The following is a 13,769-nucleotide window of genomic DNA, read 5'->3' as shown; positions in this document are numbered from 1 at the left end:
AAACTGCGGTCAGCAACATGGAGCGAGAAAAACATTTGGTTCTAAGTCATGACTTTAATCAGGCAGTCTCAATGGTGTCTGGTGGAAACCTTCCAAATTAAATGGATGTCCAAATTAGAGACATTCAGACTAAAGATGAAACATCACAAATAAGCTCTTTTGTCTAGAATAAAGAGAACCAAAACAATCAGACTCTCAGGAAGATAACCCATACAACATTGTTCCCTTGGGCATCTTTGTTAGTGATTAACCCAGTCTGTTTTAAATGCCTAAAACAATGACACCAGTGGACGAGCTATTCTCTGGGCACACACTGCCCTCCTAATCTCTGTTCACCAGGTCTCTGTACAGCCACATCCTTCAACCACCCCACTCCTTCCTCCCAGCCTACAGCTGTGACTCACTCTATTTAATCAGTGTGGCCATCAGGATATTCACCTAACAAACCAGAGCAACCCTTGATCTCACTACCATGACACATTTTGTTCATAACTTTCCCTCCTTGTGCCAAATCTAAACTCACACTGTTAGTGCTTTGGGTCAAAGCTCCCATCATGCATGGCACGAAGCCCCTCTAACACACCTTACGTAAGTGTAAGCGCATTAAGAGAGGGAGCAAAGAAAGGACTACAGTCCTCGGGCCTGATTAGGAGCCTTGTGAAATCCTGGGTAAAACACTGGCATCAACAGTGCTGAATCAGGCAGGAAGGGACTGATCTTGCTGCTACTGCTGAGTCCCTCTGGAAGGGTTTGCCTCCTCTTTGGGGTAAGGGATTTCAGTCTGCAGATTCAAATCCTAAAGCTGACAAAGTTATTACAATAACCATGAAAGTCCTGCAGCAACACACCTTAGAAACCATCATGGAAGACTCAGCATTACAGACTCAAGATGTATTGATTCCTATAGGATATTTTATTTTTCTTTCTTGAAAGAATAAAGGAGCTAATATAAAATGTGAGATTAGGTCACAGCAGAGGAGTGTCTCTACTGGCAGGAAAGTAAATCTTGGCCACTGCCACTGTAGTGATCTTCAAAAGATGTCTGAGCTGCACTCCTATACACTGCAAAGAGCTTTGTAGCATCTCCACTTCCTGGTCAGCATTACCCTTGTATTTTATATTATAAAATATGTACACTACATGTTAGATTATATAGCATAACTTATGTTAAGACCACCTCCAAATCCAATTCATAATTAGAATATATGTGGAAGAAAATCATCGTGGCAGCACTTCTGATTATGGCCAGTTGACAATGGATGTTTTAATGAAGAAAGCAGCAAAATAATATCACAAACATGGTCAGTGTTTGATTAGCGCACACCTGCCAGCATTTTCCTGGCGCTCTAAGGAAATGCACTGCTCACATTATCAAAGATGAACACCCTGAATAGTCACAGGGTCACTGACATATTTTTTCTATTATCTGTGGCTAATCTTCCTCCTCCTTCCCCCTGCCCTTCTTCATTACCTGGGTAACTGCTTGCAGACCTCTGAAAGAGTGGTTCTGGTAGTCATCACAGAGGTGTGTTTTGAAAGGAGGAGCTCAACCATGTAAATATCTTAATTATAGGAACAGAAAGGCCTCATCACACATTGTCACAACTGCCATAGCCCAGGGAGTCAGCTAAGTTACCCTGAGGTACGCAGACATTTTCTCCATGCTGCATTTGTGGGTGTCCGGATAGAAAGAGAGCAGACACATTCGAGGAATAAGGAGGGGAAAGAAAGATCTGACTCAGAGCTGCCTTGGAAGGGTCAGATGAAGCACCAGGAGTACACTAAATCTAGGGAGTTAACTTGGTTTATTGGAGGTGAACGACTCAACAGATGGATGCAAAGTTAACGTCAACAACAGAAAGTATGTGTTTGCATCATATATCCAGTGGCACTGTCATAAACACATGACTTCAAGACCCCTCTTCTGAACTGTACCATTCTCTACAGGAGATGGAAGAAGCAGGGTTCATAGTCATTTAGGAAAAGCTGGTAGAAAATGCACATCTGTGACATTAGCTAACAATAGATCTTTCCTTTCTTGGGTTCTACTTTTCTTATTCAGTTAAAATTAAATCATAGAATCATTAAGGTTTGAAATGACTACTAAGATTATATAGTCCAACCAACTCATCACCACTATGCCCACTAAGTTACATGCCTCAAAGTTCTTCCCCAGAGTACAAGGTTATTTACCTGGGAGTTATTTACTCAGCTATTGAGAGTCAGGTATGCAAGGGGTTGTGCTTTTCTCTCTCCTGGATACCGTCCTTCTGAGCTTCCAAAGAAAACTCCTCCCTGTATCAGCCACTGCACATTCAGTTTCAGACACCGACTTCCCCGAACTACCTAGTGGTATTATTTCTTGGAACACAGGGGGAAGAACCTAATGCCATACACATGGGAACATGGCTACACAGAGATAATACGAGTCAGCTTCAGACTTGTAACAGCAAGTGGTTTTTTTTATTGCTTTCATGATCTAGCTGCCCATATTTGGGGTGTAACTGGAAATCATGTGACATCCTGAAGTTCTGCTTCCAATTCTTGTAAACATATGTAAGAATTTTCACTTTCTGATTTCTGGAAACCAAAAGTGAGGTGCTTCTCAGTAAAATTTTTTTGCCCTACAGAAATTGATGCTCCTGTAAATGATCCCCCTAACTAACCTATGTTAAAAACTGCACTACTGAGCCACTGCCTGCCTGTGTAAAGCTTGGATGTGCTGGCACCAAGGTATGAAATATCATACATCTTATTGTTTATGATGACATCATCATCAACAAAATACACTTCAATCCAGTAATAATAACAGCACTCAGTTGCAGTTTCTCTGAGAATTTCAGCATGCTGAGAGCATGAGGGAACTGACTCAGTCTTTATAGAGAGAATGCAAGATACATCCTGTTAATTAATTGTGCTGAGAGTGGTATTTACAATTCATTTATGATATGAGAGCTACCGGGCTCTGGTACATTGTTAGTAAAGTGCTATTAATATTGTAGCTGTCTATGCTACAGACACTCTGCAAGATCTTGAAATCGGGTGGAAATGCTTTAAACACATTTTTGTGTGTTTTTTCTTCTTTGAACATACGCCCCCTCCTATCAGATGAAACAATGCCAGCAACTCCAGCAGGACCAAGAAGAAAGCCTGAGCTGCAGCTGGAATTCAGAAATAGGTATTATGCAGCATTGAGAAATACTGTGCATTGTTAAAGCACTCTTTGAACAAATGCAGGACCGGAAGGCACTCTCCTGCCATTTTTCAATTCACTGTTATCAAAGGCCATGTTCCAGAATACCTCTCAGAAACAGCCAGCAGGACTTAGTTATCACTATTATATAGGATTAGAAATAAGGGAATAAGAATTTAGAAGAAACTACTGCACATTAGACACCACCCGGACCATTCCACAGATGGTCTCTGTGCTAACTTTACTGTCCTTATTTGGGTCTGCCAGGAATCTGCCCAGTTCCATACAGAAAACTCTACATAGCAGTGTATGTATGAACTAGGAAAAGGCAACATTAGGGAAAAGCAAGGAAGAAGAGAGATGTTAAGATGATGCAAACTAACTGAAGCTTGAATACTTGTTGAAGCCTTATTCTGCTACAGATCAGTTGCTGTAGTTAGCTGACTTCCTTCCCTTCTCTGATAAATTTGAGTAAGTCCCACTTTGTTTCAGTGCCATTCATTTCCAGATGTATGTGTGCATCTGGCTGTCTCTAGGATATACGTTAGGAAACTTAACAGAAGGCACTTGATGTTATTAGTCAGATTAAATATCTGATATTCCCTCTGCATCCCAAAATACTGTAATAATTCAGAATATCGTTTTGGGCTAAGATGACTCAGACATTTGCATCAGCTGGCCAACTTGGAAGGCCTTAAGTTGTTTGCTTTGTTAACAAATTTGTATGTCACATTCAGATACACAAATTCATACATAATGATATTAAAGGTCACAGCTTCTTAGAAAACACTCTGTTACCACTGAAATATAAAAACTGGCTTTTGTCTACAGATAGAAAACTTATACTCTGAAGTTGCTTCATTAAGTGAATTCATCTGTTTCTACAGCCATGCTCCCCAGTAGCCTGTAGCAAGAAAATCCTCATTTGTTTTCTTGTTTCTTTTTCCCCATGTCTTGTATTCTGGTATTTTTATCATGCCTGGCTTTCAAGTGGGAGCATTAAATTTCACATAAAGGACTTTTTTTAGAGACTTAAGGAAAACATATATATGCTGAAAACATATTTTGTCCGGGAAAAGTTTCCTTCAGAACACAGGAGCTCCATTGGGGTCTAAATGAGCCCTTATGTTATGCTTCAACAATTGGCACATGAACCTGCAAACAATTTAAGGGTGGTATCACAGAAATGAGCTCTATAATAAGCAGGAATAGGAAGAATGAAGAATATTTAGACTGCACATAAGAACCATTCTCTTGAGAATTTCACTTGCAAAAAGGATGGTTATGGATAGCATCATGAAAACAATCTCACTACCTGAAAGACATTGGTGCTTAAATGTACATACAGAGACAAACTGGGCCAGCTATAGGACTGGATTACTAATGTACTAAAGCCAGCAACAACTGGAGTCAAGGCATACGCTGAACATGAATGTCCTATAACATGAACCCGGACCTTTTCTTTACTTTACTAGTGACTATGGTCACTAGTCACATGTTAAACTCTGACAGTTTTGAGCACTGTGATGATATCTATACTTTTTTTTCCCCCATAAGTTATTCTGAAAAGTGGAAAAGGTACTTGAGGAAATATTTGGGAAACCAAAGTCATATACTTTGATGTGAAAAAAAAAATCACCCTAGCTGGAATGATAGATTCTGAGCACAGCATCAAACAAAATGTATCATAAACCTCATACTTGTGCCTTTGACATAAAATACGGAAGCCTCTGATTTAGAATTCAGCATATTTCAATGGATTCCAAATAGCCTCAAGGGTAGCTCCAAAACTAAAGGTAATTATGAAAATAAAACCTCAGAATTCTCAAACCAAAGGCTTAGTTTAAACTCTGAAGAGAAACTTGTAGGGACTGGTCCTGACTGGATCACCAGAAAAGGAGATAAGGGCTGGTTCTGCACCAATCTGGTCTTGTCTGAAGCACGTCTGTAACTTTATATGTCAATGATTGCTGTGGTTTCACTAAAACTATTCCCACACTTGAGAGATAAACACACAGAAGTCTTAAACAAGCCTTACCAACAAATTCAGTCTGGAGCATCCTGCAAAATCAGGTTCTTTCGAGAGCAAAGTGTCCATGGTTCTTGACACGGAGGCCTGAAGATTAGGCATCACTTGCGTGACCAATCTGTTGCTATTCAAAGCTGTACAAGATTCAAAACAGGTTCAGTCTTGGCATATGTTCGTTTAATCACAAAAAGACTCACAAAGTTTTTTTTTCCATCTAAAAACAAGCAGCAGAAGAGAGCTGCCTTGCTCAAGAATCTACCCCAGCAGCATGGTTAAGGCTCAGGACAGCTTGCCTTCCCTTGCTCTCAGGGTCTTCAGCACAACACCTCCTCTGGGCATTCTCTCCCTCTAACACCTATGGTTCTGGTGCACTCTAGTTCCTGCAGCAGTAACTGAGGCAGTGGGGCAACTTGTCCCCGCCTTGCCCTGCTGCCTCATCCCCACAGCACTGCTTGGCTCCATGCAGGAGCAGGCCAGGCCAGCTCCATCTTAGAGACTGAAACACAGCACTCAGGCAACCCCTGCAAAGACTTCCCAGACCATGAATACCTCTCAACATAATGCTACTAAATAAATACTACACAATGTTATTGACTTTAGCTCTGCATTGTTTCTAGCACGTAGCCTCAGCTAGGTATTGCACCACACAGTCCTGATGTTTGCTTTGTGATGATGACCTGTGTTGGCTTACTAACCTCCAGGCCTAGTTCCCGTCCCTGACTTGAACTTGCATGATTGCTATACTCCCTCCTAATTGCCCTAAATCTATTGCTTTCATCCTCCATGCCCTTGGGTAGCAAATAGGGTGCTGTAGACATTGCTCAAAATACCCTTTTCATGGTGCCAGCACTCCTCTTATCCTTACACTAATTTGGTATTATAAAAGCCTACATGACTTGCAGGTGCTCTGTTTATTTTCTGCAGTGCCCAGGGGAGGGTTCAACAGGTTCCCACAAACCTCAGCTTCAAGGAGACCCGGCCTGCGGAGACCTCGGCACAGGATGTGTGACAGCAGCCTGATGCTCACTGCGTGATTCACAGAATCATTTGAGTTGGAAGGGACCTTTAAAGCCATCTGGTCAAACTCCACTGCAATGAACAAGGACACCTACAGCACCATCCATGTTAGACTACAAAGCTGTCTTACAACCCTAACAACTCTCCATTTCTTCCACTCAATCCTATTTTTCCTTTGCAGATCCCGTTTCCCACAGTCCTGCCTCTCCTCCCCTTCTCTTTGTCCTACATCCTTCCCTCAAGAGCCTGCCTTGCTCTCATCTCCCTAACCTCAGTCTCATTTCCAGAGACCTGCTTTTAGAAATACATCAGCATGTTACAAACAGACCAGCCTTGCCAGCTTTTAAACTCCCTCCAGTTATTGCTTGCAAGGCAGGAGAATGAAAAAGAGACATTCTATGGGGTCCCCCTTGGCATGACCATTAATTTGTCTAGATCAGCAGTTTCCAAGATTTTCAGCCTGAAACCTCCTTTCTGGGCTTGTGATCTCTCTTCCTCCAGCACTCCTCGGGGGTGCGACCCTCATTTTGGGAACTTCTTATCTGGATCAGACAAAACTGACTCCTCAAGAATAATTTTCCTATCGGTGCCATGTTTGTTTATGCTGCTGAATGGCAGGATTACACCAAAGTTCAGGTTCAAACTTGTCTCTTTGCTTGTTTTTAAGTCTAGAAAGAATTTCTGGGTGTCACTCACCCAGCAGAGAGTGAACTCTGCAACTTTTGTCTGTTCTGGTTGGTGACAATTATAGCCCTGCTGACCTGGTGTGGCATTAACGTGCTTGTCTGCAAAGTTCAGCTGTGCTTAGATAAAGCAAGGATTTGCTTCTCTGCAAACTCTGGAAAGATCATCGTCTTCTGTACTTGCATGTCGTGTTCATTCAGATATAACAGTCACTGTACCCAAACCTTTCCTTATACAGTAACATGGTTTCATCTACTACACTGAGCATCCTGACTGCCCCACACATGCGTGTCATTAGATGAACTCTAATGGCCTCTTTCCTTCACATCGCTTTGCCTTTCTCTTTATAGTCACAGAGACTTTGTGGTTAGTGAAGAATTTAATATTGTGATTTCCAGCTCTGCTTGTCATTTACACTCACTGGTAAAAGGGTGAGATAAAACAATAGCGAAGTAGGCAAGGATCTTAAAAACACTACCACAAATACAAAACTTTCTGAACGTTTGCAGTCTAGATGTGCTACAGCCAGTCCTGCTCTCCTATCTCCTAAACTATAGGAAATTGCTTCACCTGGTTGTTTCAAATGTTTTCACATCATATCCACGCTCAGACTATTTGTCTCTCTGTAAGGCTGCTTCTGCTCCCTCACTGCTGCATTCAAGGCTAGCCCTTTTAGCTTTACTATTCACAGAATCTCTCTCTCTTGGTAATCTTAGTCTAAGCCTAAAGCAGTTGCTTGGCTTTCTGTTTGACCCCAGTGCATTTGAATGTTATTGTTTTTCAATTTAAGCAGCCAAGAAATATCTGCCTAGACACACCAGGGTGGAATCTGGGGAATGTGAAGTGGAAGCTGAGCAGTGCCGGCAGCACCTGGGAGCAGCCAGCCTTCATACCTGGCTTGGGAAGACACAGAAGAGAAATCTCAAGCTCATGGGGGACCAGATAATATGAGCTTCTGAAAGGACCTACCACCATCCATGCAGTACAGGGATTAAATTACTGAAGACCAGAAGACAGAGAGAGAAAAACATTTGGGGTTTGTGGCTTACTGCCATTCAGACATGTGCAAGTACATGAGGCAGTTGGGTACAACCCCTCTCTGCAAATATTCAGTCTCCATATGAGGTTTAAGCATCTGACTTCGGTTGCTGCCAATAAAAGATATTAGGCTGAAAATGTTTCAGCATGAAAGGCAACCACTGAAGCCAACATCAGGGCTTCTCTTTCCCTCAAATATGAGGGCAAAGCCCCACAGCCTAATAGTGTAAGTCAACAAATGAGGAAAACCAAGTCATTCTTTGTTAGAATGAAACTTGTTGAGAGCCAGAGCACAACAGCAGCATGGAGAAGTTCCTGTTGGAGCCTGCAGTGATTTGCATGAGATCATCACCCCTCTGCTAGCATACATCACATTCAGAAGGGTTGCTGATTCCTGCTGAATTGGGGCTGATTTTCTCTTTTTTCTTGTTCTGTTGACTCTGCTTACAAGAGTTCACCAAGGTCAGGTTCGCCTTCTTCTGTGCTGTTAAAAAATGGAAACCAGTGGAGATGTCAAAGGGGTCAGACTCAAGAAGATGGTGTGATTTCTGCTACAGAGCATCTGTAGAGTCTGGGAAATCACTGCCAGACTCATTCAGTTTCAGCCGGGGGTTTCAGGCAGGTGATCTCAAGTTTCTGCGGAGTTTGGTCTGGTTGTGGCTAACTATTATTTTAATTAAATACATTCAGATTTGGTTCAATAATTTTTCTCACAGGGAGGATGGAGCATCAGACAGATCCTGAATCTGCAGGTCTTAATCCTACCTCATAGTCAGAAAACATCTACCTTTGTGAACACTGTGCTGTGGAAAGGAAGAAGTGTACTCTTAGGAATAAGTCTCCCCTAGCTTAGAGCAGAGGTTCTCTTCTTGAAGATGTCAGAACAATTTGGCTAATGCTCCTGTGAATCCAAAGAAACCAAATAGCACTCAGAGTAGTTAGAAGGTGGTAGATTCCATGTCAAATGCATTTAGGATTTTCTGCTAGCAGAAAAGCTGAATAAACCTTGCATGCAATCACATAGCAACAGCAAAGCAAGGGAGAAAGTCTAAAGCAAGCTCCACAGGCTCCTCTGCCTGCCCTCCCAGAGAAATGAGAGCTGAGCTGGCATTTCTTGGTAAAGTTCCCACTGCCAAGAACTGTGCATAGAGTGACACTAAGGGACACATTCTGTTCAACTGAATACAAGCTAGATAACCATCTGTGCTCCTTTTACTCATTTCAGTTCTGAATCTGTGCTCATTAACCATATAACGGTTGGGGGAAAAACAGCTGGTGAGAGAATGTGGCCAAGTATCAAAGGGAATTTGCTGAAAAGCTGCAATTCCAAATAAAAATGGCTGACAAAGTTCAAGGAGGCTCCTCTATATGATCTCATAAGCACTAAATAAAGAAGGATCTAGACAAAATAGGATCTGGTTAGTGAACACTGATAAATCCCTGTTGTCACTGAAACGCCTTGAAATGATAAGAAGGATGGAAAAGGAATCATTCGTGACAGTTTGTTATTTCTTGGCACTCAGTAGCATGTTACTGCCTAAGCCAGCCCAGCTGGAAACAGAGGCACATAGAAAACAAGTGCCACCAGACTTCTACATGAGAAAGAGTCTTACTCCACCAATTCTCAAAATAAGCTTAACTGTATCTCATGATGGTAACTGATCAAATCCAAGACAATCTTCAATCCCAAAGACTGAAATGTTTTATCCGCATCTAGGAAATGACAGCCCTGCAAACTGCTGTGCTGAACTGTGAAAACTTTCATTTCATGTGCTTTAAAGCAATGATTGCCAAACCGGGGGAACCTGAAACTAGAAGTGCTCAGGAGGATGATTCAGCAGGGCAGCCCAGGGATGCTGGGGTCAAGCAGCCCAGAAAAAGAGACCATAGGCCACGGGTATTTGATGCTGCATCTGAACATGTTTACTTTCAGCGAAGCATTACCCACATTGGTTACAAACAAAAGAGGAACCTTGAGGAAAGCTGTGACACTGCCTTATGACTCAATGCTCACTCACAAGAAAGGCACTTCTCTAAACTGAGTGTTATCACCAGACAGACTTTCAGGCTTTCTTCTTTAGTGGATGCTTTTTTAAACAGCTTGCTATCCAGTGACTTGTAGTCACACGCTCATGCCATTGATCATTCAGTATTTCACAAATTCTCTGGGAAAGTGCTCAGACTTGGACAGATAAATAGAGCTGTGCCTGTCAATGAGGGTCCCTTCTCTGCCTGGCCCAAACTGAAGATAGGGGGGATGTTTCCACAGCCAGCACCAGAGCTGCTGCTAAGGGTGAAAGGTGCTCACCTGTGAGCTTGAACTTGAAGGCTACTGCAAACAACAAGAATGGCCAGAGTAAATAGTCCGTGGATTAAAACAAGTAAAGACATTCACAAGGTTAGGGTGCAGAAGTGGAAGGGAGTGCTAGGTTTACTATTGAACTACTGCTTTGAGAAATATGAGGGGGGAAAAAAAAGAGGATAGTACAGTTTTAGAGAGACAAAGAGCACAAAGCAGCTTTTGGACCCTTTTAGGTCCCTTTGTTCTGTCTGGCATGAATCAGAGTACCTTGCAGCAGCTCTGAGATGTGCTCTGACCCCCACAGCCAACAATGGGCCCAACCACAGGGCGTTTCAGTGTGACCCGTTAGCAGTGTTCCCCAAAGGAAACTACAGAACGAGTTGCTTGTGCCTCTCCTGCCCCCTTTCTACAGACTGGGAAAGCTGTCAGGACAGCGGATTAACCACAAATAGGGATCAAGTCTTGCCCCAAGAGTGACTAAGAGGTTTGTTAAATAAACTGCCTGCTCAGGTGACTCTTTAAATCTTTAAAGGTGACTGGGAGGGCTGATCTGTTCCTTTTAAAAGGAGTGTGAGTCTTACAGAAGAGATCATCGCAAAGCATAGATTCACTAAGGTTGGAAAAGACCTCTAAGGTCATCTGATCCAACCAACCGTTCACCTACCACCAATACTGCCTTCATTTCAGGCACATCCAAGACCATCACAGACCTCAAGCAAATACTGCAAAAGCCACGGTGAATACACTGATGTGAATGAGCTACTCTGCCAAATCCTGCAGCCCCTCGTCTTGACTGTAACTCTTGCAATCAACATGGACACCCAGAATTAGGCTTCAAAACTGCACTGAAGGTAAAAAGCACGAATGAGTGGTGCAAACAGCCCTTCTCACTGTTAAAATGTGAGGCTGCAAAGGAGGGCAGTCAGTTCTAATGCATGACCGGGAGCTGCTGTAAAATTCCTTGCAGAAACAAGAGACCTATTATGTTTATCACCAATTTGCTAAGTAAGGTTAATACTCTGGCATTGGCCCTGCCTCACATGCCCTTAGTAGCACTACCAAGCTTTGTCCCACTAAGATTTTACAGTAGAAGAGATAACACACAGTCGATAACCCATTATAAACAGGTACTTTTATTCTCCCCCCCTTCACCCTCATGCTTTTGCAGCAGGGAAGATAACACTGTCACCAGAGGACCTATTTCCAGCACCTGTAACCAGCTTATGGCCAAGGAAACAGAATCCCATCAGCCACTGTGGTCAGATGAATAGCCTGTGTGAACATCAACATCATCATAAATCGTTTCATTGCTGAAAGTCATCTTAGCCCCAGAAGGATCTGAATGGCAACCATTTCCAAATCCTTACATACATCCATTTACAGTAGCTGAACTGTGGGAGGAGATTGAACTATTTTTCATCTCGCATGATAGTCACCTGTTCCTCATTTAGGAATGAATCCCTTTGCCTTTGTATTAGGCCCAAATAACAGCTCCTGAAGTATATATGTAATCTCCAACTAAAACTAGGATTAAGCTAAGGCCACCGAACTCCTTTGTTCCTCAAAATACATTCAAACCCCCGACCAGATTCTGATCTTGATGTGAAATCTCGACTCACTGAGTTAAATCCAAAAGCCACAGTGTTTAAGTGGTCTATCTCAGTGCAGCCATAGCCTGGAATCAGTCCTTAATACTTGTGCACATGGTACTGTGCAGAACGAGTCCCAGGCTATTTATAGCTCATACTATATATATAAATACACCGCAGCTTCCAAAAGCGTATTTCATCTTTTGGGAGGACACTGCTTTCTGTACTGTAAGAAAGGCCACAGTTTAGTGAAAAAATCTGCTCAAATCCTTAACCTGGAAGAGCAGCCCCACGCTGCCAATCAGATAATAAGCTGAATTCTTACATCACACTTTGTTTGTAGCTCCCTGTGTAGTTAATGGTTGCAGCTTATCTAACAGGAGAAATGTGAAACCAGAGTTTTAGAACAATGGGAACATGCCTGTCACCAGCAGGCTGCCAATGAATCATGTCCCTGCAGTCAGGCTCTCCCAGAAGGTCATTTACAACAGAAATACATCTCTGCCTGTAGCTGGCAAAATGCTGAAAAGTGCTTTTCAGTTTTACATGAACAAAACCCAATTACCAGAACAATTTTACCTTGCAGTATTTGTAAGTTCTGTTGATTGCAATATTTGGTAATAATATAATAATAAAGGTTCCGTGTCTGAGATTCTAAGAGTGTTTGTAACTTCACTTTGAATAGAAGGGAGCTAAAAAGCCAGTATTTTAGAAATTTTAAGACAAAGGTGACTCCCTCACATTTAAAACAAAGGAAAAAGGGGAAAAAGAGGAAAGGAGAGAAGGGGATGTTTTTAAGCAGGGTAACATTAATCCAGAGCATTCAGAATGGAAACCCTGAAATCACTGAAAGACACTGAACTCTTTAAAAAGAAATCCCTATGAAACAGAAGGCAGCACCGACACTTGCCTGCAGAGATATGCAGAAATAGGACGCTGAGTTAGCCCTCCCCCCCAAGAAAATATCAACTATTACCTGTGTCAAATATGGAAGTAAATTTTTGCTAATACATAGTTACTTTAAAGTGACATTTTCACTGCTCTGTCTGAAGCTTAAAGAGAAAATTCTCTTCTGCTGCACTTGCAAAAGAACTCCTGATTTTCTGCGAGAGGGAAGAGAACAGATGATGGGGGGGAATCTGTTCTTTTATGAAGAATGTCATTGGCACAAACAGCTGGCAGTCAGTGGCATATTATTTATATGTGCAGTTGCTCGTGTTTTTGAACTGATAAGAAAGCTATAGCTCATTTGCAATGCAGGTGAGGAACAAGAGTGGCTCCACAGCGCCACTGGCCCCTGGGCCACGTTCCTTATCATATCAGAAACATCTGTCAGGGCGCAAATGAATTCATTATAAAAGCACATCAAATGTGCAGCTTCAGGATGAGACAGCAGTCTGCAAAGAAAGCAGAAACACCCCCCCCCCTCCCCCCTATTAAAGCTCAGATGGTCTGGCCCATTTTCTTTCTTTCTTTTTTTTTTTTTTTTTTTTTTCTTTTAACCATTTGGGAGGAGGAGAGAAAAAGAGAGAAACCTTGGAAATGTCACAGTTATAAATTATCCCTTCTCTAGGAGCCAGATGTGTCTGAGAATGGGTTTGCTGGTGAGGGACTGATGGTTCACACGTAGAGTATGCAGATGCTCTGCAAAACGAGCATCATGTCACTGCACACATTGCCCTGTGCTCCTGTGGGCTGCAGCCAGAGCTGGGCAAGATGTTGGACTTTGTGGTCAGAAGATCTGAGCTGAGAAAACAGTGAAGAAATATTGCATGGGGGGAGACGAGTATGGGGGTTAACAGCAGAAGTGCACTTGTGGGAGATCCTGGGCGCACAGATAGAAATGAAGTTATTCTAAGGGGAGGTGATAATGAGCTGATGGGGGCTTCAGCTTCCAGGGGAGGCAAGGTGCATCTT

The 13,769-nt window shown here is 42.5% G+C and overlaps 1 long non-coding RNA gene across 2 annotated transcripts in view; it reads right to left on the bottom strand.

Annotated features, from left to right (window-relative positions):
* The window catches only part of LOC107319818, a 28,820-nt gene extending 15,560 nt beyond the window's left edge, over positions 1–13,260 (bottom strand). Inside the window, exons 1-2 of one of the 2 annotated variants that reach the window (XR_001557952.2) lie at positions 12,829–13,260; positions 5,232–5,356 (exon numbers count right to left, since the gene is read on the bottom strand). This is a non-coding gene — a long non-coding RNA (uncharacterized LOC107319818). The remainder of the gene's footprint in view (positions 1–5,231; positions 5,357–12,828) is intronic. The other variant, XR_004308831.1, reaches the window with a different exon arrangement.
* Positions 13,261–13,769: the final 509 nt, after the last annotated feature.

Source organism: Coturnix japonica, chromosome 12 (assembly GCF_001577835.2).
Source record: "Coturnix japonica isolate 7356 chromosome 12, Coturnix japonica 2.1, whole genome shotgun sequence".
Taxonomy (NCBI): domain Eukaryota; kingdom Metazoa; phylum Chordata; class Aves; order Galliformes; family Phasianidae; genus Coturnix; species Coturnix japonica.
This window is presented reverse-complemented; position numbering and strand designations above follow the sequence as displayed.